Consider the following 23,459-nt stretch of genomic DNA (forward strand, 5'->3'; position numbering starts at 1 on the left):
CCAAAATTACTTTGGCAGAAGTCACATGAGGATCTTCAGTAGGCACATGAGAAGCAACGCCTTATGAAATAGAGGCTCAGGGCATTTTCAATACCAATATTGATCCAGTATCTGGAAAATTGATTCCCAGTAAACAAGAAGATATCCATCCCAAGATACAAATTTTATGCTGTCAATTAAATATATATGGCAATATAAATAATTATTTAGACAAAATAATTTTGCCTAGAAATAAGCAATATTCTCACAGAAAATAACAAAAAATAAGTAACATTTACATCAAAATTATGTATATTTCATGGCTTCTCAGCGTCCAGCATAACAACTGATTTGTACATTCAAGTCTTCTAGGGGAGCACATAGCAGTGGCTGAATACCTCGGGATATGTAGTTAATAATATGCAAACTCCATTCTATTATGAGATAAGCCAATTCCTTTTGGGTTTGGGATACAACATTGCAAAAGACAGTTCAGCATTTGCTCCTTTTCTCTAAGGCCCATAACATTTTTAATCATACCCTTGCAGCAGAGACACAAAAGTTATTTTAACAGTTTCTGCTGCACTTTGAAAGTTTGGAATATTGCATTATTACACAATTTTGGAAGTCAAAATCCAAGTTACCAAGATATAGCCACCTAAGTATCTGCATGTACATTTATCATTAAATCTATTTTACTAAAAGATAATTACTAGCAGTACATATGCTGCTCCAAACTTGAGATGTCAAATGGTATGATTTAAACTTCTCTTGATTCCCTTATGTCTCACTTAATAAGACATTTTATTCAGATACTCCTGAGGTAACAAATGCAGAAGCTTTACTGCTGTGCGTAATACAAATTTTATTTATTTATTTAATCTGTACAAGGTAAGGGGTCATTTCCTTGTGAAAAGAATAAAATTCAGCAGATACTGTTTTAAATCATATCATGCAATCTCATTCTTGTCCAAGCAATAGATTTACAGATAACAGCAGCAATCTCCTTAAAGTGTGAAAAACCAGTGACCCTTCTGGAACCACAGAGTGACACAAAGAGGTGTTATTTGCAAACCAAAAGAGCTATTAATACACAAAACACCATATTCCAAACAACAGTGCAGATTTTTTGAATCTAAAGGAGAAAGGAAAAACAAGCAGAGGTAGCAGCTCTAACATCGCTGTTTTGTGCTTTGTAAATAAGGCATATTCTATTGCATTTTTTCATTTCTAGCTAGGACTCCCGTTGACTAAAGAAAGGCAGAAAGCAGGTATCCTGTTTGGTGGGTAAACGTTGCTATTCAAAGTCTACTGGCATGTTTATTTTTGCATTTTATCCAGGTAGAGAGCTTTATCATTCCTGCATTTGCTTAGACTATACATACTGTAATGTATTCAAATACACCAGCATAAAATACCATAGGAAAATTGCCTTGCAGTAAAGAGTGTAATTGGTTAGACCATCTCCAATTTGAAAGTTCTCAAAATATCTAGATGAAAAAAGGCATGGATTACTGTTATTTCCTCATTCATTTAGTTTTTCAATTTTATATTAGGTACTAATGTGAGATGGGAAAAGTGAAGATTCCTTTTGGATTCTTCTCATGTAATTTGAAATTTCAGCCTAAAAAAAGAAAAAAAGAAAAACACAAAAAAAAGAAAAACACAGGTTCAGCATTAAAAACCTTAAGAGTTGGGGCCATCACTCAATCCCAAAGTTTTAAATAACATGCACGCTGATTTTCAAAATAAAACAATGATATGTTTCAATATATATATATTTTAAAATATGATTAAAATGCTTAGTGATTCTCTAAATTTTTCCCTCATGCTAATATAGTCTCAATATTCTATCTACAGCTGTTTCAACAACAAACATGTAACAAAGCTTACAATATAGCTTTTTTAAAATTGCTGGCTTTCTACTTCAAGATTTAATACCTTTTTGGACACATAATATTAAAACCAACAGAAAGAGTCAGCATCCTATGAGAGTAACCAATTATATGGAATTTTAGCCTCTGCTTTACATAATTGTTTTCTATTAATTATATGATGGAAAATGAATTTTCTCATTCCACATATTGTGAGAGAAATAAAATACAAATACATGTATGGACTGAAGCATTAACAAGTCCTTATCTTGAATTAGCTTGTCACTATAACTGAGACATAAGCCAAAATCCAAAAGTGTTTGTAATCAAAATCTATGACTTTACTTTGTTTCAAACACATCTTTAGCCTTTAGCAGCATTCTGAACAAAACTCTGTAAAGCAACACTCAGAAACTTAATTGTATTTAATAACTCCTAGCACAATTATATATTGAGTCAAATTCTGAGAAGTGCTGAAATCAACCTAACATTTTCCTACAGCTTTCAATGCAGTCAGTATGTTTCAAAATCTGGGTGCATTCCAGAAATTCTTTAATATGTACTGAATGCCTGGGTACATGCTGTATCTTGCCTTTTTTTTTTTTTTTTTTTTTTCATTTTTCTGGTGGACACTGTTTCTTGGACACTATTTCTTCAGAAGGCAATACACTGAAAAAGTATAGTATGAATTGTGTTGCTAATGCCTTTCTTATATCACAGCATAGTGTATTTTAATGTCTTGCCCTATAGCAAATATATATCATATAAATACTACATAATTTCTAATCACTTTTTGTTTTCATTTCTTCTTAAAATATTTGTTACAGATGGCCACAAGGAACTGCATTTGAAAAAGACTAATGTTATATGTAAAAATCTGTATTGACAGATGCTTAATTTTTCCTTTCTCTACAATATTTAAGACTTAAATTTTCCAGCATTTGTGGAAAAGCTTTTAAATTAATAGGGTCTGCTGCTAGTGTGGGACTGAAAAAATACTAGGAACAAATGGCAATGATGTACAGCAAAATATAATACCATAAAAAAAAAAAAAAATAGAAAGAAGGAAAAGCTCTTTGATTAGATTGATAATCAAATATATAAACTAATACCTTAAGAATGGCTAAAATATGCCTCTGAGATGATGAATTTGGGCTCAAACACCAAGTTCTACAAATGCTTACAGGGACAAATACAGACATGCCGCTCTCATAACAAACCCATTTCTGCCTCTCAGAGCAGTGATGGGCCAGTACAGTTACACAAGATGGAAGTGAAGGGAAGGTCACAGGGCTATGTGGTACATTTAAAAACACCAGAAATAGATGCTGATCATCTTGTATTTCTTTTTCAAAAAGCCTCTAATCAGTTCTAAATTTCTTCGACAGTTTGCTTTCTTGCTGCACCTAGAAATGTGTCATTTGTCTATTTAAAAACATAACAGCTCGCCACCCCTCCTCACTGGCTTTCATTGGCCTCTCTTTTTTTCCCCGTTTAATGTCTCTAACTTTATGCCATGTTCTTTTCCTCTTTCAGCACGGCTGAGCAAGGCTGACAGGCGGATTCCTTTGCTTTTCAGGGTATTAAAGCCACTTTCCCGCTCTGACAGCCTGTTCTACTCTGCCACCTTATAGCTCTGGCTTCACACTTCTCTGGGCAGCCACTGCTTCTTGACAGACCACTGTCACTTCCCATCATCCTCTCTGTATATCCTGTTCTCTCCCCCTCAGCACGCATCCCGACTTTCCAACCAATGCAATTATTTTTTTTGACAAGCCATCCATCAGCTTTAACTTTAAAAGCACTTTCCGCTGATATCCATTGTTAAATCCCTTGCTTTTTATGGAGCTTGCATGAGAGAATATGATATCAGACATTCAAACTACCAAACCATGTAAATTTACTTTGTTCTCAGCTATGTTTCCAATTTCACGTCCAATTTTTCGGTACATTATGCGTAGTTGTTGTGCTTAATATGATGTTGTCAAATCCCATTAAAGTTCACTGCATTGCACGGCTTTAAAAACAGGTTACAATTTGCATTCTATAAAGAAAGGAAGGAGTGCAGTCTGAAGTCAAGCTGAATCTTATTAAAATTATCTGTTCAATTGTTACATTTGTAGATGGAGTAATTTTGAGGCATTAGCTGAGACACATATGAAAATGTCAGTGTGCCAACTAATGACAATGAAAGCAAAAGGAATATATCTGTGAAACTCAATAAAGCTCCTTTGCTGGTGACATAAATTTGATGATAATCCGAGGAAATGAATAAGGGACCATCCAGTTTGAATAGGAATTACCTTTTCTATTAAATCACTTTGCTGTATTTCCACTTGGCCTACATCTTGGTCCTATGCCACAATGAGTCTCTCTCTGTGGACTAAAAAATCCCTACAGTAGTAACATTCTCTTGAAGAATATATTTCATGTAAGACTCAACCAATTTCAGACAGACACACTTAAAACCCAAGGAAAGAATTAGTCTCTCTCCCTCACATCGACATAAAAGGGCAAATGAAACAATTTGCTAATATACTATCAGGAGACATATTCAGTGATCACCAACCACCACTGTGCTCCCATGTAATGTTTTATACACAAAGGCTCGCGTTCTTACATGCACAAAGAGAAATCAGTACAAATAGAGAGTTCTTAACATAAAGGTCATCAAGTTGCCAAAACACTGGGATGTTTTGGATTGGCATTTTTCACAATGGTAACTCGCAGATTTTAAATCCAACCCTTAGCAGTGAGTAACTTAGATCCTCCTTGAAGCAAAAGGAAAGGCAATGGTCAGTGACAAACAATGCTCCTGCAAAGATCATTCAGTGACCTTTGTTATCCTCATGTATTTCTGACAATCAAAACCCACGGTAAGTATGCAAACATTTTACATAGCTCGAGGAGTCTCAGTGAAGTTAAAAATCATAAGAAAGAAAAATCCGTTTGGTATATCTAACCTCTTACCCTCAGGTAAAATCTTCTCAGACTCACTCTGCCATTTCTATAAACGCATTATAAGAGGTAGAGTATAACACTCCAGACTTCTGGAACTTATTTAAAAGCAAGGAGGTAATGCCAACACTGAATGAAGCCAGCAACAGCTGGTCAGTCAATAGCTTCAATACAGATGACTTACAATGAAACAATATCTGATAATCCCCAACAAAAGCAATGAATGAAAAAGAGCTGCTCATTTAGGAATGTTAATCTGATTATGGATTATCATGATTTATGTGCTGCAGATCTGTTTAAGATGAACTTAGTCTGAATAGTTTTCCCATACTACAGCGACATTACATAAAAGCAGAAATTATTCCTTGTGCTATCCGATACCAAGTTCCTTTAAAACTGCTCAGTTCTCCTAATCATATTTCCCTGAGTAGTAGTTCCTTCCACATTTTGAATAGTATGCCTTCAATTTCCACTTCCAAGCTCCCTATCATGATTATTACAGGCCTCCAAAATCCCTGAACCTCTTTCCCTTTTGTCACCAGTTGCAGTCAAATATTACATTACCTGCAAACTGATAATATTACCTTGGTCCCACTCACTACATATTAATACATCATTGATTTTGGCTGCAGTATTTAGGAGAAACATGACCACTGGAAAGCACACAGAGTGTGAGTTATGTGCCCAATTCTATCATGTATTGCTCAGCTGCTCTGCCAAAATCACCCCATCCTTTCTTTCCCTTCCAATGAAAATATTGAACAAATTTTCTGAAATATAAGAAGAACTTTCAGGTAAACAAAATATACTAACTTATTTCACATGAAGTTTTGCTTTGTTTAAAAAGAATAAAGAAACCAATAAGAGAGAGACTCTACTGACTTTGGAGAGTGAAATAGTTTCGCAGGGAATTAAAAACAACCAGAAAAACTTAGCTTAAATTTGTTATTCAGAAGTATAATTTCAACTTCTATCCAAAGCTAGTAACTGAAGAAGTCATCAACAAAAAATAAAGAGATTTTCAACAACACTAAAATTTAGGTATCCAGCTTTGATGAAAGCAATGCTATGGTGCCCAATTGGTGTTCAATTTGGCTTTTCAGACTTTCACTGTGATGACCAGTTGGATCTCACACAGGACAATACGATACCACTTTCAGAAAGAAACAGAAATCTTCCAGCCCATCTGTGGGTTGAGACACAGATACCATTTCTGAAACTCCTTTGCATCACTTCCCCAGGAAGGATATTAAAGTTGGGTATTTTCTAACTAATAACTATAACAGACACCATCAGTAAGAAATCTGCCTTTTCTTCTTCTTTTTTTTTTTTTTTTTTAATATCACATCATCTTATATGAATATACTCAGACTACAATTAGCTAGCATGGCATCATTGAAGACCAGCTTCATAACAACACAGCTCTTAAAGGCACCTCCTTGAAACCCACCTCCTTGAAACCCACCTTACACACATTCCCAATGTAAAGAGCCCATTTAGATACTAAACATATTTTTTTAGCAATGTTTAGAATATTTTGCCATTTCCTCTGCTAAATACATTTTTCCAACTACTATGAGAACTAATAGTTCTATCACCTATTTCACATAGAGGGTGGGATTTTTTTTTCTTTGTGTTTTGTTTGTTTACAGTTCTTCAAGTATTTGGACCAAAGAGAAAGCAATACGTTCAATACTAAATGCAAGCTAAAGCAAATACCCAAGTAACCATTTGCAGGTTTTTCCATCACAATCTGAAACAATATGAAATTCCAACCACCACACTTTCTACATCTTCTCTCCATCTTTTTTTTTATTATTTTTTTTTATCCTTAAGTGATTTCTACCTCATGATACCACAGTACGATGAAAGTGACTTGGAGAAAAATGTCTCAGTTCTTTCATAGAACTTTAAACCTCTGAGTGCCCATCTTCTTCTGTCCTGAAGGAGAGGTATTTTGTGCATGCACCATGGCTGCAATAATCTAATATTTAACAATGGTTTAGATTCCTGTCTATCTCAAAAGGAGGAGGCAAACTTCTCTAACATGAAGCAGAGAATGCGTATGGAAGTATTAGAAAAAAAGGTATGAATTCCTATTGTGAGAGAAACATCCATTTACACTTCGCATGATTTTAACCCATTTTCAGATTAAAGAAAATGAACAGCAGCTATCCCTCAGAGTGCTAGAAAGAGTTGTGTCCATAAGACTGCACCCTTTTCATCAGTAGAGATGCTCTAAAAGTGGAGTAAACAACAAGTTGGAATTACAAAGACTAATGTCCTTTTACGTTCCTGCCACTTATTTTAGAGATTAAATTCACTCATCTAACCAGTAAGATGGTGACAGAGAAAAATGTACTTTCAACATGCTGATGAAAAATGCTGATACTTTCTCGCTACCAGAAATCTTCCAAATTTCATGATGGTCTATAACTGCAGGTCACAGTAGCACTCTAAACAACAAATATCTTCTTCCCTTTATTGAAAAGAAAAGTTGGTACTATTAAGCAAAAGCCATGCTCTACTTTAAAATGCTTTAAAGAACACAGAACCGCCAACCAAGTGTATGCAGGGAGCTCCAGTTACACTAATACTCTCTTTGAAACTTGCCACAGTTTTCTAAACATATCACTCAAAAAACAAACAAACAAAAACACAACACAAAAACAATCCAACTGTTGCATGACAGTGTTTGTTTCTTCTTTTGACTTGCATTGACTTATTAGCTTTTCTTGTATTCAGACAAAACACTTGCTGGGGAAGGAGCAGAAATGAGAATGTGTTCCTATAGTAGTCTGATAAAATATTGGAACTTAATACTGATTTTTATTAAAATTATTCAATAATAGAAATTAAAACACAAAGATGTTAGTGATATTATTCCATTGTCAATTTTGTTTTGCTTGTAAAATATTAATAAAATGCTGCTGCGATTTAAAAATGTGAAGAGTACTCAGTGTCCCAAAGACAGACACACATCTCAAAGAACATTATTACAGCATTAGGAAAGCTCCACTGGTCTCTTGTGCAAATGTACACAGCTAAAGGAAGATTCTGTGGAACTGCAGGCTGTCCAACTCAGTGGGTATGGTTTCTGAAGTAAAAACGAGCTTCAGTTCCCATCATGAGAAAGCTCCAGTTGATTTTGCTTTATTTCTTTTAATCTTGTGTATATATATATTTTTAATACGAAAAGGTGCAACTTCAGATTACTATACATGAGTATATTGATATATAATCTCCAGAAGACAGTAGATTAAACTTTAGACTTATGGCTCTGGAAAACTTAATTTTTAAATCAATCACATTCCTACAATAAACACACAAATAGAACACATACAAGACTGAATAACATAGAAACCAGTTTCTCATCATTAAAAGATTTTAAATATCTTTTCCTCCACTTCCAAACATCATTTTCCATTCCTCATTTATTGTAGTTTCTAGCTGTTAAAAAGAAATACAGAGACTTCTTCAGAGCCAGTAGTTTTGCTCAACTCACTTAAGCATAAAGATTCAAGGCTCTGAGCTGCCCTCAACACCATCAATTCCAGTCCCACCTGAAATTTAAACTACTAAAGTGATTGTGGTGAATTTCTGGAAGTCAATCTTTCTGGCTGAATGGTTGTCTTCTTGATGGAGAAGGGCAGCTGTCCCTGAGGAGAAGGGTAATAGTAGGATTTTGCTTTAAGTCAGACTAACCACATACTGCTGAGTCAGCCAAGCACACAAGCAGACAGCAATCATAACTCGCTGTTGCCCAAGTTTGCTTTTTCCACATGCAAAATGCCAGGCAATGTCACCAGAATGGTGTTCTAGTTTGAACATATTAGATCAGCCCAATTTTTTCATATCTGAGTGTTACAGTTGAAGGAGAGTATACTGCACAAGAAGAGAACAGATACCAAAAGGAAAAAAATATAAAAGTCAAAACAAGTATAAAGATACAAGGTACTGCCAAATTACAGAGAAATTGTAAATGTTACAGGAGAAATAAAGTTATTTCAAGGCAAACAGTATAGAAAGTACAATGCCACACTTCATACATGCAGGCACACATTACAGATGTGAAAAATGCATCTTCTGTTTTTCAAATGCATGACAATTTCTTGTCTGTTCATCAGTTCTGTCCTGTTCTGGATGTAAATTTTGCAGTAATAAATAGACCCATTTGGAGGCCAAACTTCTGAAGTGCATTGCGCCAGGACACATTGGCTGTTGCTAGGTTTGTGCAACTTCCATAGCAACTGCAGCCCTAAAATAAAGAGCTTCTCCAAGAGGTAACTTTACATAAGGTCAACAAGTCCCCCGACAAAAACTTCATGTAGTGCTCAATCTTAGGCATACAGTCAAACTTTTGTTCTCTTCATAACCCTTAGGCAAAAGAAGCTAATGAGAATCACAGACAACATATTAAACGATGGTATTTTCAGTACAGCTGGGATTCCATTCCATAAACAATTTTAAAACTATTACCCAACAATGTATTGGGATAAAAAGCTGATGAAGTCTTGCTCAACAAGCAGGTACTGGGACAGTTTTGCACCTGAGAAAGAAGTTTTCTTAAAGGCCTGCGGTGATTTTTCAGGTGTTTCTATAAAACACTGCTAACACTTTTAATCAGTCAGATACCTCTTTTTGTTATATGCTAAAATAAAATACTGAGAATTAACAACAAACAACAGACTATTCCATGTTTTATAAAAGTATGATTCTGCAATGGAAGTTTGCTTGTTTCACTTAAACACAATACAAACACACTCACAAAAGGGCTTTATGAGCCATTGAAAAAAAAGAAAAAAATAATAATTTGAATTTCTAATTGGTCCTTGACCAAAAAAAAAAAAAAAAAAATTCCCCATATAGGCCCAACTTAAAACTAAACTTACTCAAATATCAGAAAAAATCACACCAAAAATCTGAGGTTTTCCTACAAAATCCTGCTTTTCCTACAAAGTAAACTTATTTATTTAAACAATAATAATAAAAAGCATTCAAAACTAAATTTCCTAACACATTATGCGCTACTTGATTGGGAAATTCTATCTGTCTAATCACGGTGATATCAAACAGATGTTTAAGTAAGTCTACTCAGAATATCTAGGTTGAAAATGGTAGGTACAGCCAACAGATCTTCTGTCCATACTTGCTTAAAATTTGTCTTCTTGTTGCCTTATGGTTATTTGCATGAGAAACACTACACTAAAGGATGAACAAAGCAAATGCATGTAGCCCTTCCTCACAAAGGATATGAGATTTAGAGGATCTCTGTGTAGCAATTCATAATGGAGGTAACAGCTCTTTCCACAGTGAAATATAGAAAAAATATTTATAATTTAATCATATTCTTATTAGATAACATTTTAATTAAAACACTCGCTTCTAGAACTGAACAGGAGAGGAGAAAACACACTGTGCACACCCAAAAATCAGAAACCCTCAGACATCTGCATGTGTTCATTTCTATACTGTCAGCTGTGTGAGTTCATGCCCTACACATATTTAATGGATACTTACCCAACAGAAGACATGAAACAATTAGTAAAAGAACACAGAACAATTAGCAAACCCAAATTACTTTCATTTTCAAAGCAGCTGTTTCATATCTGAAGATAAAAACTAACAAACTGAAGCAAGGCATTTGACAGAACCTTAACAAATTTCTATAGTCTCTTCAAAATTGTAACCTCATTCAAGGAATTGGAAAGTATTTAAATTACTTAATTTGTAAACCCATTCTATAACATCTACTTCTCACATAAAGTCCTTTCAAACAGAAGCTACTAGCACATTGAGCCACACCACCTGGCTCTCTTACCTCAGACTGGACCTCCAAGAGAGCACACAGTGATAAACTGTCTTGTCAATAACCCTTTTCTAGCACCACACCACTAAACAAGAAACCTGAGAGACAGATGTAAAGTGACTTTTATGCTAACCAAGTTGAGTTGCTGTAAGAAAAGTAATCTAAGAGGAATGAAGCTCCTCTAGCTGGTAAATAAGATTTATCTACTCACCAACATTACAATATAAATATCAATGTCTTGGTCTAAGCTAAGGCAGAATAACAAGTTTCCAATGGACTTAGTAAGTTAAACCCCCCTTTAAGAGGAGTTTTAAAGTGAGATCATGGTTAGAAGTTCCCACAAAAAAAAATTTGTGGGGCTCTTGGAGGGAGAGAGGAGCATCTATTGATTTATCATTGCTGTGCAGTGTGAAAACATGCAAAAAAGGAAGAGCGCAATATAAGAACAAGTTTTGGAAGGGGCAGAAAAAAATGGGAACTATGAACCTGAATTTCAACATTGATTTCCTTGGGTGATAAAATTCTTACACAAATGTCAATTCAGCACTTCTCACACTTTCTTCCTGAAGTTCAAGAGCTCTCCCCACTTCAGAGAAAAAGTGACTTATAAACTCCAGGTCTTCTCCTCTGACTTGAGAAGCAGAAACTGAACAGGTCCAGCACACCAATGAAAAGCACAGAGGCTAGACAGTGCTGTGAGAAAAAGGTACGTATACACTCTTACAGCAAACACCAAAGGAAACATTCACTTCTTTTGAGAAAATGCATTTGTTGCATTTTCTTCCTAGTAGAAACAAAAGGATTACACTTCAAGCCATCAATCCTTCAAAGTTATACTTGTGTTTTCATTAAGCAGTAAATGCATTTACTTCAAATATTTTCAGATAAAAATCTCTAGTGATCTTGAAACATTAAGCAGCTCAAACCCCCACAGCCTGGCGAACTCCACAAAATCACTTAATGCAGAGGCTGGAGGCCTCAGAGCGGGGCTCGTTTCCTCCCCAGGAAATGAGGGCCAGTTGGGAGGCAGCTCTATCTGGCTTCTCTCCCTAAAATTATTCAGGTCAGTCCCACTTCACAGAGTGTTAAAAACACCTGCAGAGCACCACACTGACACCACAGAAGGCTACACATGTTGTCTTTTATACACGACCGTCTCACGACTTCTAGTGTCGGGTAACTTGCCTTCTTCATTCCAAAGATGTGAAAGCACCTCAGAACTTCAAATGCCGGCTGAATTACTCACATTTCAGATTGCTTCCTTCCCTCCTCCCTTTCCTTTCTGTTTCACTTGTGAGGGAAAAGCTACTCCTAGCCATGGCTGTACTCTAATGTTACTATAAAGCAACATCATACTGCCATGCAGTAGTTCTTTAACGTCAGCCATAACCTTCATAAATGGGTTTGTAACGAGAAACCCTTGTTTGTCATACAGTGGGTATGATTGATGCTGTATGAGTGAAGTGAAGCCACAGTGACCATCTCAATAACATGAACAGCTGCCAAATATTCATTTAGCAGAATGAGTTTAAAAAACTTTGAGCAGATTGCTTTCACAAGGCTGCTTTCAACAAAAGGAAACATAATTAACGAGCTAATATCAGCATGTGTCTGGCTAAGCTAATGAATATCAAATTACACAGAAACCTGTATAAATCATCATTATCCTGAATTTTAATTGAACTTGCAATTAAACATGACAAATTTTATATACACTAAACCTTTAATTTATACTTTCAAATAAGAAATAATTTATCATTTTTAGTATTTCATAGTTAATTTCCCAATATGTACGCTTCTAATTAACAAGGACAGACAGGCATTTAAAAAAACCTGCTGAATAGCTCCACTGGTTACAACAACTTTCAAGAGATTAAAATCAGGGCCCAAAAACTTACAGCAGAAAAGCAATTGACTGCTTTTACAAAATATACTGAATTTCAAACACATCGTCTAAATACCATGCAGCTGGAAGAAAACAGGGCTGTAGCAATAACTATGCCTAAATTAAGCAGTAGATTATGAACAAATTTTAAGCTTTAACTTTGAAATTCTACATCTAATTGGACTTGTAGTTTCTTTAATTCTATCACTGTTGTGGGCTAGAGATATCACCCTACAAGTGCTGCTTCTTGAGGAAATGATATCTTATTCATTATCTAGTTTAACATTAATTATATAGCCCCTCATACTTATTTCCAGTAAATAGTGGTAGTTTCCTCATTTCCTAATAGTCATGTGCCCCATTACATTTTTTTTGTTTGTTTGTTATTAACTCAGTTTCTATCAATTTCTAAACAGAAAAATGTGGGCCACTGGTAAAACCTGAATCCTTCAGCAGTTTGAAGTGCAGACTTCTATAAGCATTTGCAAAGTTTTGCTAGCACAGCTGAGATAGACAAGTGGGAGAAAAGAAAACATAACAGCCATGCCAATGAAACCTGTGCTATAGACGTGGCCAGGACAGCGTGATGGTGTGTTTCTTCAAGGAAATGTTCAACAAAACTAGATGAAAACGTGCCCCCTCTTGAAAGGCCTTGCTCTGCCCAGAGTTCCATCAGCGTAAGTGCAAGGCACTGCACAGCCAGAGGTGAGCCCTCAGGCAGGACAGGAGTTGCACACCCACATGGCACCCACACTGAAATTTTCAATCTGTCCACAAGGAAATCTTGAGTGCTTTCAGACAAAAGTCTCATTGAAAGCTCAAGATAGTCAAATACAGCAGATTAGAGAGAGCAATCTGTACTTTCAGAATACTTAATGCCATAAAACAGCAATGTTTTAAAACTTCCCTTCATTTGGTTTGCTAACGCTTCATCCTTCAGAAGCAGATGGATCTTTCAAAACCCTTATTCAAAAGAACAGTCTTTTTAGTGCAGTTTGCTGAACCTGCAAGGCACGAGGCTATATTCTGGTGTCTTTTTCCATTAGCTTCCTTAGCAATGGACCATAGCAATGAAACAATTCATTGACAACAATGAGGAAAAAAACACAAAAAGTAAACTAAAAGCTCTCTAGAAATCAGCTTCTGAAATTCAGCTGAAGTAGTTTATTCATTCCCACAGCAAATGAGATCAACAGTTTTCATATTTACAGGACTCAGCACTTAGGAGTGACATCTCAGATTTAATGAGCAAGAGAATCAGGGACACAACAGACAATTTCTATTACTGCTTTTAATTATGGTAAACATATTTGAGTGGTTTTTGCAGTCACTGCTTTTTTCTTAAGCCACCTATGAACCCTTGCTTTATTTTTCTTCACTGTGTTTCTTGTTCTCCTGGGCAATGTAGTATCTGGCTAGGCTCATGCTTTTTGGAATACATTTAAGAATGAACCTATCCACAATGGCCTTACTGATTAACTTAGTTCTAGTGGGCCTAGAAATAACTCAGGAGTCTTCAGAATACTTGAAAGAAAACCTCTCTTACACAGCTCAGGAGGATTTCACTCCTGTGCATTCATTTCCCAAAAATGATTTCAGAAATGCAAAAGAAATAACAGAGAAAGGAGTCAGGGATCCTTTTTTTTTTATTTGCAGAATTAGTAATTCACCTAAGTTACGTAATGCCTAACAAAAATTAGAGACAAAAGGATTAATTGGTAGAGTAAGACCCACACCTGTTTAGTTTGTTAAATACAGAGACTATTGCAGAACTGCCAGCGCCTAAGTGCACGTCAGCAGCTTTCTCCCTTATCTCTTTTGGAAATAAGTATACTGATGTTTAACTTACCTGTTGTTTTTTTTTTTCCCTCCACTAATAGATACTCCTGCAGACCACTTGCACATTTTTGTTCCTATACTTCTCCACTCACATGTTGAGCCCTCACCTTTCCAACATCACTCCTTCCACAAATACAGATACTAGTCAGCAAAAACAACATTGCCTACCCATCTCCAGGAACAAATAAATGAAATAAACTTGGACATAATTCTCCTCTGGGTTTTCCTAGCGCATTTTGCATTGTCTGTCTACTTAGATTACAAGCCCCTCAGAGCAAGGACACGTTGTCTTGTTTGACTTGTACAGCTCTGAGCACGCTGTTTGCACATAAATAATATTAACAGCAATGATAATACTGGTTTGGCCAGTCTCAATACACATGAAGATGATGCAGTAAGTGGTTTTTTTGTTTTTTGTTTTTTTTTAAACATAACAAAATATCATATTTCTTCTCATTTTTCAGGGACATATAAACCTGATGGAATCACATATTCCAAGGCTCTGAATGTTTAATGCTTTTACTGAAAAGCACTGTGTGTTCATGCAGGAGAAGCAGCAGGACAAATATTTTCACACATTATCAGATAGCTGAGTGAAACAGGCTCCACTAGAATTTACAACTGAAGGCTACCAGAATTTACAACTTCTGAAATTGTGGCTGCCTGTATTTTCTCATTACAGTGTGCTTGCCAGAGATAGAGAAGGCACTCTTTCTTTTTTTTCCTCCTTTTTTTTTTTTTTTTTTTTTTTTGCCATCTACTGTCTCACTACTTCCTAGTTAAACCTTGTCTCAAGTTATCAACACTCTCTGGAGAGATAAGCTTCTTCTCACTTACAACCTGTCACTAATAATCGAACTTTCAAGACTCCATCTCGAAAAGAGACTACTGGAGGCACACAGGTCACAGGAATTAACTGCCACCAGTCCTTGCAGAAAACTAAGCTCATCAATCTATAGCTTCTCGTCATAATTAGAATAACGGCTTCGAAAATTTGGGCTGATGTTGACTCAGTCTTATGCCACAAAGACTGCTGATTAAAATCTTGGTGTGAAAGTTAATGATAAGTGCTGGTGGCGTTGTCGTGGCGACAGGGACAAACAATTCCCTTGCCGTGACATTTTCAATGTCCTGCAGAAGAAAAACTGTCCTCTTTAGTGTGGCACTGTATGAAGCTTATTTATGGCTACAGGGCTTGCTGGATTGATGACTGTCGTAACACACTGTCAAATCCTTTACTGACACATTCATTTTTTTGAGCCCCTGGTGTGGGAGAAATAAAACACAACCAAAATGTGAAAGTATTATTTATCAGTCGCCGTTTGAGTAAACAGTGGATAAAATAAATTTGGTATATTTTTGTATTCAGATAGGCACGCATTCTCCCTACATCTATTAAATATATTAGAAACAAACAAAAAAGGTTGATGCACTTGAAAATGTCCCTACAATTTGTGTCCATAGTTTTGCAATGATTTTTAACAGGCAACCCCCCCAAAAAAAAACTAGTAGTCAACAGAGATTAAGAACATAGCTTTGCTTGCACTATGTTCATAGAAAAGTACAGCACATTGCACACTGGATATGAAGGTCTAAGAGCACACAGCCTAACTGGCCTCCTGCTTGTTTTTAAACAGAATTTCAGAAGGTTCGCTCCAATAAGCAGCACACTCCACCTTCAAGAATCATTTTCATCACTTTTTGAGAGGTGAAGATATTTTTTCTTTCTACTTTTCCAGGTAGTCTTTGTTGTCCTTATTGTATTGTGAACTTTATTCATCAACTTTAAGGAGCTTGTTAATTAACAGCAGCTTTTACCATCTGCACACATACAAGAATACCATTCTTAACTGCAATAAGTAAATTCACAGATGATAGAGTCACAGAATCACCAAGGTTGGAAAAGACTTCCAAAATCATCTAGTTCAGCTGTCCACTCTTTTGGAGAATAAATTTTTCCTAATCATCACCACAGAGAAATCAAACTTTATTTCTATAACATCTATACTGCACACACAAAAAGGTTTCTGTATATGCTTTCTATACTGATCAAATTTTTGCTTCTATTTTAGCTTTCAGAGTCAAAATTATCAAGAGAGATTTCTTTGCTTCTAATTTCAAAAGCACCTCTTGTCTGCTACAGAAATAAAATAAGGTAAGATTACTTCATCAGTTTTGATTCTAGGCAAATAAAATAAACATACCTAATCTCCTTTTCTCTCTCTCTCTCTTTTTTTTTTTTTTTTTTTGCCAGCAGACTCCTCCTTTTGTGTTTTTAAAGTATTTATTGCAACTCTTTTAATTAAAAATGATGTAATCTTGGAAAGAAGTGTCAAAAGAGCACACTGTCCTTTCATAACAGATACAAATACATGTATGTATATATGTATGTAGACTCTCCCATAAAAGGAAATTCATGCAATCTAGTCCTTGCAATTGCAGGGAAATTAAGACTCGATTTGTGAAAGTTATCTTAAAAAAAAAAAAAAAAAAGGAATCCTATTTTAATAAAATTAATCCTTCAAATCTCTAAGGAAACTTGGGGAAATTTCAGCTAACATTGATCCATGTTAATATATGATATGATTCAGAAGTAGCTGCGTTTCTCTACTGAAGCATTCCACTCATCAAGGAAATAGTACAGCAACAAAATTTGCCTCCCAACAATCTCAAACCCCCAAAATCCCAAACTCTTCCATTATTCAGATAATCACCATTCTAAGCACAATTGGCTGTGCTGCTACTGTGCAGACTGCGAGTAAAAAACTTGCCCTTCCTAAATTAATCCAGTGATCTTTTGTATAGTTTTCCTTCTCAGCAAATCAAATACAATTTTCTTTTCTTTATAGCACCACTTATATGAAAACTAGCTGAAATACTCTAATGGAAAAAGTGTACTACTAGAGAAAGCCTAGATATTGAACAATGGAAGAATCAGTCTGATCTTTTCCACAGATTAAGCTCTATCCACTAAGCTACCATCTGTTACAGAAATTCTCAATGTAACTACTTTACAATTTACTCCATTTATCAAGTATATCAAGATATTCGCATCTTTTTTGTTTGTTTGCTAACACAGCAGCAAAGAAACTACAAAAATAATTCTGAAAAGAGAAATTTCAGTTCTCTTTAGCTTCATACTGAAGAGGTGTTGCCTATAGCTGAACATTCCTGGTTGGAATGTAGACATTTTCCCAGCTGTTTCAAAGAGAGAATATCACAGTGAGAACAACAAATACTGGATGCAAGTAATGTCAAGAATGGATGTCTTTTCATGCTTATTGACACCTTTCAGTAGTGCCAGACCATAATGGGAGTGATATTTGGAACTGTCTGCACAACCTCTTGAAAAAGTGCTGCATTCCTTAGCACTGACTCCATATACTCCTTAGAGTGAGAAGGGACCTCTGAAGGCCATCTAGTCCAACTCCCCTGCAATAAACAGGTACACCAAAGCTCGATCAGGTTGCTCAGAGCATTACAAAGCCTCACCTCGAAAGTCTCCAGGAACGGGGCATCAATCACAACACTAAGTAACCCATTCCAGTGCCTCACCACTCTTATTGCAAAAGATTTTTTCCTTATATCTAACCTAAATCTACCTTCTTTGGGCTTGAACTTTGACTTAACTAGAAATAAGATTTTATGTAGGTCCTAAATTATGTTTCACGAACAAAAATCGAATGTCCCAGCAATTGATTCATGTTAAAAACAATTTAAAACAATTGAAACATAAATACATTAAACAGCTGTTCTCTACACCATCTCCAAAATGAACAGGATTTATGCCCACCCATTTAATATTAAAAAAAGTTTTAAACATGGCAGTCATTGGTTCAGACTTGGAATTCATTGAGCTTAGTGACTTAACTTGCAGTCACTACCTGGCAAGCTAGCTGTACTAGTTCCCTTCAATTAAAACTCATGAATGGTCTAATTACAAAGTAAATACAAGTTATGATAAATCATTCATATGTCAACGCTGAAAACAATACAGATTCCAAGTCAATATATCTAGTAAATGTGGCACAAAGTCATGTAAAAACTGAGAAAAAAAGTCAACATTTGATTTTCTTATTTTCTTTTTTCGACAGTGTGCAAATCACATTTAATACATGAAAGTGTCTTTGGGGAGGGGGAAGTATAGCGTGCTAAAACAATTCAAGTAAATAGTTTATGCCTTTCTGAAGCCTGATGGAAAAGCTGAGCATACCACATGAAAACTCTGGGTGACTAAACAGATTGTCAAATATATTATAAAAAAAAAAAAAGAAAGAAAGAAACTCTAGCAGTCAGTTTTAATTTTTTCATGGCCATCAGCTTTTCTTGTCCTATTAGTTACCATAATAGCAACACAGTGCTGAGCAAAATACCAGAAGCTTTCATTAGAACCATTAACATAATTTGATAACTGATGATATTTGATTTCTGACTTTTGAACTTTGACTTAAAGCTTGGTGTAAGATGTAATCTCACTGATTGGATACTTTTTAAAATATGAACACTTCACATTACATTGCTTTGTTAACTGTAATTAATGTTCACATTTGTCACAAATCATATTATTTAAGAAAAAAGCAATAATGGTGGAAGATGTGACAATGTTACACCCATGTCATCTTTCCCCAAATCAAGAAGCCCTAATATAAGCATTGCTCAAAATAAACTGAAGTAATGCACGCAGAACTAAATACATACAAATAACTTGTATTATATAGGTTAGTAAAGTATTATTTTTGCTTATTAAAAAAAAAAAAAAAAAGCAGAAGTTTTGTACTTCAGGGTTTGTTATGATATTCTATTTACAAGGTAGGACTTAATACAGAGAGTTCTCCTGATCTTTAAATGCAGAAGCTAGGAGGTAAAGTGTAGTTTTTTCAGCTTCTGTCCCTTGTGGTGTGACCAGGGATTTTCCAAAACAGATAAAAGCTGCCTCTCTGCTCACAGTTCTTAGGATAATGGACTTGATCTGCACCCTTAGTCTTTGGCCATACCCATAGAAACAACCTGAACACAAACACTTGCGTTGTGCAGGGGCTCATAGATCTGGTACCTGCACTGTGCTACCTGCACAGGTGAGCTGCTGCCATCAAAGCTTCCGTGTAGGCACACTTCTTTCATAGCAAGGCTCAAGAAGCTCATTCTTGGATGTGAATGCTTCTAAGATAACTATAACAAGCTTAGTGCCTCTTCTGTATGGCAAGTAAAGGAATACAATTTAACCAAAACAGGATGGCTCAACTTTTGAAAACTACATATAATATTAAAAAAAAAAAAAAAAAAAAAGTAAAATTTTTGGAAAAAATATAGTTAGTGTGAAAAATGTCCCATGTTGGCATGCAACGATAATCACATACACAGAAGTGACTTTAATTATTCACCAAGTCCACAATATTACCATACAGGCAATGTGCACATAATCATCCGAAGAGACACAAAATGTATCTTGTCACTTAAAATAAGGTAGCCAGAAAGCAGGAAAGCAACAACAACAACAAAAAAATCACTTAAAATCCTGCACATAATTTTTTCTAATAAATCAATTGTGAACAGGTAGAGGAAAAAATGCTCTAATGCCTGAATGATAAGCTGTGAATGAACCAAACAGAGAATATATTCTGTCCCAAAGTGATAAAAGACACTATCACTATTCTACCATGCCAAAGAAAAAGAGGCTATTAAATGTAATGCATAAAATAACATTTAGTAAGGAAATCAGGATAATTACTTCACAAAAAGGACATTCAGTCAAGTTCTAAACCATTGCTCTGAATTGAGAATATTACTTACATCTAAGTTAAATCAAGTAAAACTTCCTAAGCACTCCCTTAAAGAATACCTGAAAATAACAGGAGGAACTGCCTAATTTATCATGCCTTGTTCTGTTAAAAACTGAATTTCTGGAGCCTTTGACATTATCTTTCCTGTCTTAAATTCAGTCTATTCCTATTCAGTCTATTCCTATACTAAAATATAGATAAATATGGTTTGGTTCTACCTAACCTCTGAAGTGAGCATTCAAGTTAGCATGTATAAGTCATATTAGACATCAGTACAACCAAGAGTCAGGAACAGCCTCTGCTGAGCATTGTATAAACACAATAGAGAACAAAGGGCAATTAAAGAATTTTACATCTGACAATTTATAGTAAGGACAAACTACAAGTGAGATCTGTCCAGCTACAGTATACTTAGAATAAAGGAGTGGTTGACACTGACATAATATGAAAGACAAAAACAAATCTATTTATCTATCTATCTATCTATATAAGAATTTCACAAAGGGCAGTACAGCACTGACACAAAAGAACAAAACCAGAAATACACTCTCCTATCTGCTTCTGCTACATTACAAGACTGGATAACATTTAAACGCTGCATATTGGAGGCATGCTGAATCATTCTCCAGTGCTTCACAGTCTCAACCGTGATAGCACATTTCCTCATCTTGAGTGGTAGAAACTATTTTGTATAACTAGAAAGCAAGTCTGACAACTGTTGCACTTGTGATGCTCTGAGTAACAGCACAATATAACATGAAGCTGCTAGGTAGGAAGAGATTTCTCCCTGCTACGATTCTAAGCATCCCATTCTGACAAGGTGATGGTATCCATATTGGCCAGGTGGCATAATAAAAATTAAAGTAAATTGTAATAAAAGATTGTCACAGGATCAATGTCACATGCCTTAAAATTAAGCTTTTTGGCTCTGCTTCAGCATTCATCAGCAAGAGCCTATTATCCTATGACAATATTCCATTCCACAGATATCTGCTCATTATAAAATATATATATTTACAGTATTTGGAAGGTGATCTTTAATGCTGTGAATGCCCTTTAAAAAGAGACTATTTGAACATTACAGATTCCAAATGACTAGTCAAGATATTCAATTCCCTGTTTAAATCTTTAAATATACTTAGGAATTCCTTATTTCAATAGACTTTCTAATGTCTGTTCCTTTACTGTTTAAATATATATTACAACATAAAATGAGAAAATCTTCATTAACTCATTGCACTTGGGGAACTCACCTTTTTGTGGTATTAGTTTCAGTCATTTATCACAGTGCATTATCAGTATGCAAAAAAAAAAGTGACCATAATATTTATATATATCACTATATTTGTACTTTTCATGTTGGAATCTCTAAGTCAAAAGAAGTTGAGTATCCCAACACATTATATGGTGGTTGGGCTTTTTTGTTTGTTTGTTTCAGGAAAAGAAACATTGTTTAAGGAGAATTTTTAGAAGCAATAAATACAGCGAAGTCTAAAAACTGTACAGAGAAAATAAGTAACAGCATCTGAGACGGAGCACAATATTATCAGTGTCAGCATATTGATGACCCAGATGGTATTTGTATGTTTGAAGTATGACATCTTTATTCCTCTGTCATCCAACACAAGTAATTAACAATAATCAAGTGGGTGTTAATTGGATATAATGGAACAATCTCCAGTCAGCCTGAGCCTACTATTTGCCTCTTACTAGTAATTATGAACACTAAGTACTCACGCTAATCTCCTTCTTCTCACTGAAGCCAAACAGAGGTGCAGTATTTACTCAGCTGATAGCTTGTTTTGTCTGCAATTTAGTCTGTTTTAAGCCAAGAAACTCATAATTTGCAGAGCCGTCACCAGCTGCCAGGATCACACAAAAGAATGCAAGGCCCTAGATGACAGCAATTCAGTATACATCATCCAAGAAAAAAAGGACAGTTATTAATTAAACTGACCTGTTACAACCACAGTAACCACACCTGGCTCCATAAGTACTGAAAACCTTCCATTTATATAACATCTCAGAAGTTCACATCTCATACCCATATTTCTCACCCGGAAAAAGATACTGTTTAAACAGAAAAACTTGCAAAGTTACTGTTCTTTTTCCATCAAAGAACATAACAACGCTTTGCTGATATGAAACTGGTGAACAATCTCAGCTGCATCACTGTAGAATGTGCTTGACTGTTTGATTACTATTACCGTAGTAAATTGAAAGTATCTTATCAAGAGTGACCATTAGAAACGTATTACCAGCCATTAAGCAGATGGTTAGATGTTTTAAAATAGATTTTACATAGTAATAGAAACCAGAGTAGTCAACCTTATTTATGATTCTATTAGAGCAAAAATGAAAAATAAAAAACAATAAATAATTTTTGTGGTGAAAGGGGGCATTTTTCAGTAGTTTTTCAAGACTATTACTTAAGCAATGTATGAATTAGAATTCATTACAACACTTAAATACAGTTACAATTAAGTTTACTACTTCTATAACAAAATAATCTTTCCTTCATTGTAAGAACTGGAATGACTCGACATACCAAAACATGCAAAAGGTAGCACACTAGATTAGGAAAACAAGTTCTGGGTGCAGCTGTTACAAATTATTCCCAGAAAAACATCGCAAATTCATTCCCAACTTCATCTCAAAGTTTGCTTGATTTAAGGAGAATTGAATTAGTTTGTGCTGAGACAATTTTTTTCTTGTTTACATGTAAATGTCATCACTATGTCAATAACTAAGATCTTCACTGATTTACAGAAATGGTGAACTATTTGGAACACAATTACTGATTGATGCAGGCAGCCAGAAATACAGACCATTAGGTACTATTATATTATTGATTTCACATTTAAATTTGGGCAAATCACTCTATGCATGATGAGACGCTTGCATTTTTTATGTGTCAGTTCACATCTGTAGTTGAGTGAGGCTTCCACTTGCACAGTTCAGATAGGAAACAGATTCATACAGGCCTTTGAAACTAAATGCCACAAAGCAAACAGAGCAAGTAATGATAAACATAATGATATTTTAACACAAATAATTTGCAAAAATGTTAGTGGCATCTCAAAATTCATTATTAATTGAAAAAGGTATACCACCCATAAAATAGATAGTCTAGCTCTATCAGCTATGATTGTTTGTGAAAGAAAGAACGCAAAAGGAGAAATGTGGATTAAATGATATTTCACATACCATATATGCGCCTGCAGCATCTTATTTTGAACGTGGACTAATCTTACATCATTTCCACTTTGCCAGCTGTTTATGATTCCATTTTGAAATGTTTAATTCATCTGTTACAGGGTAGAGGGAATTTCCAT

At 35.2% G+C, this 23,459-nt stretch overlaps 1 protein-coding gene across 1 annotated transcript in view; it reads right to left on the bottom strand.

Annotated features, from left to right (window-relative positions):
- LRMDA (leucine rich melanocyte differentiation associated) overlaps nucleotides 1–23,459 on the bottom strand; it is a 643,577-nt gene that overhangs the window by 373,863 nt on the left and 246,255 nt on the right. The gene's annotated exons all lie outside the window — the stretch shown is intronic.

The sequence above is a fragment of the Phasianus colchicus genome, chromosome 8 (assembly GCF_987193195.1).
Source record: "Phasianus colchicus chromosome 8, bPhaCol1.hap1.1, whole genome shotgun sequence".
Classification (NCBI taxonomy): Eukaryota; Metazoa; Chordata; class Aves; order Galliformes; family Phasianidae; genus Phasianus; species Phasianus colchicus.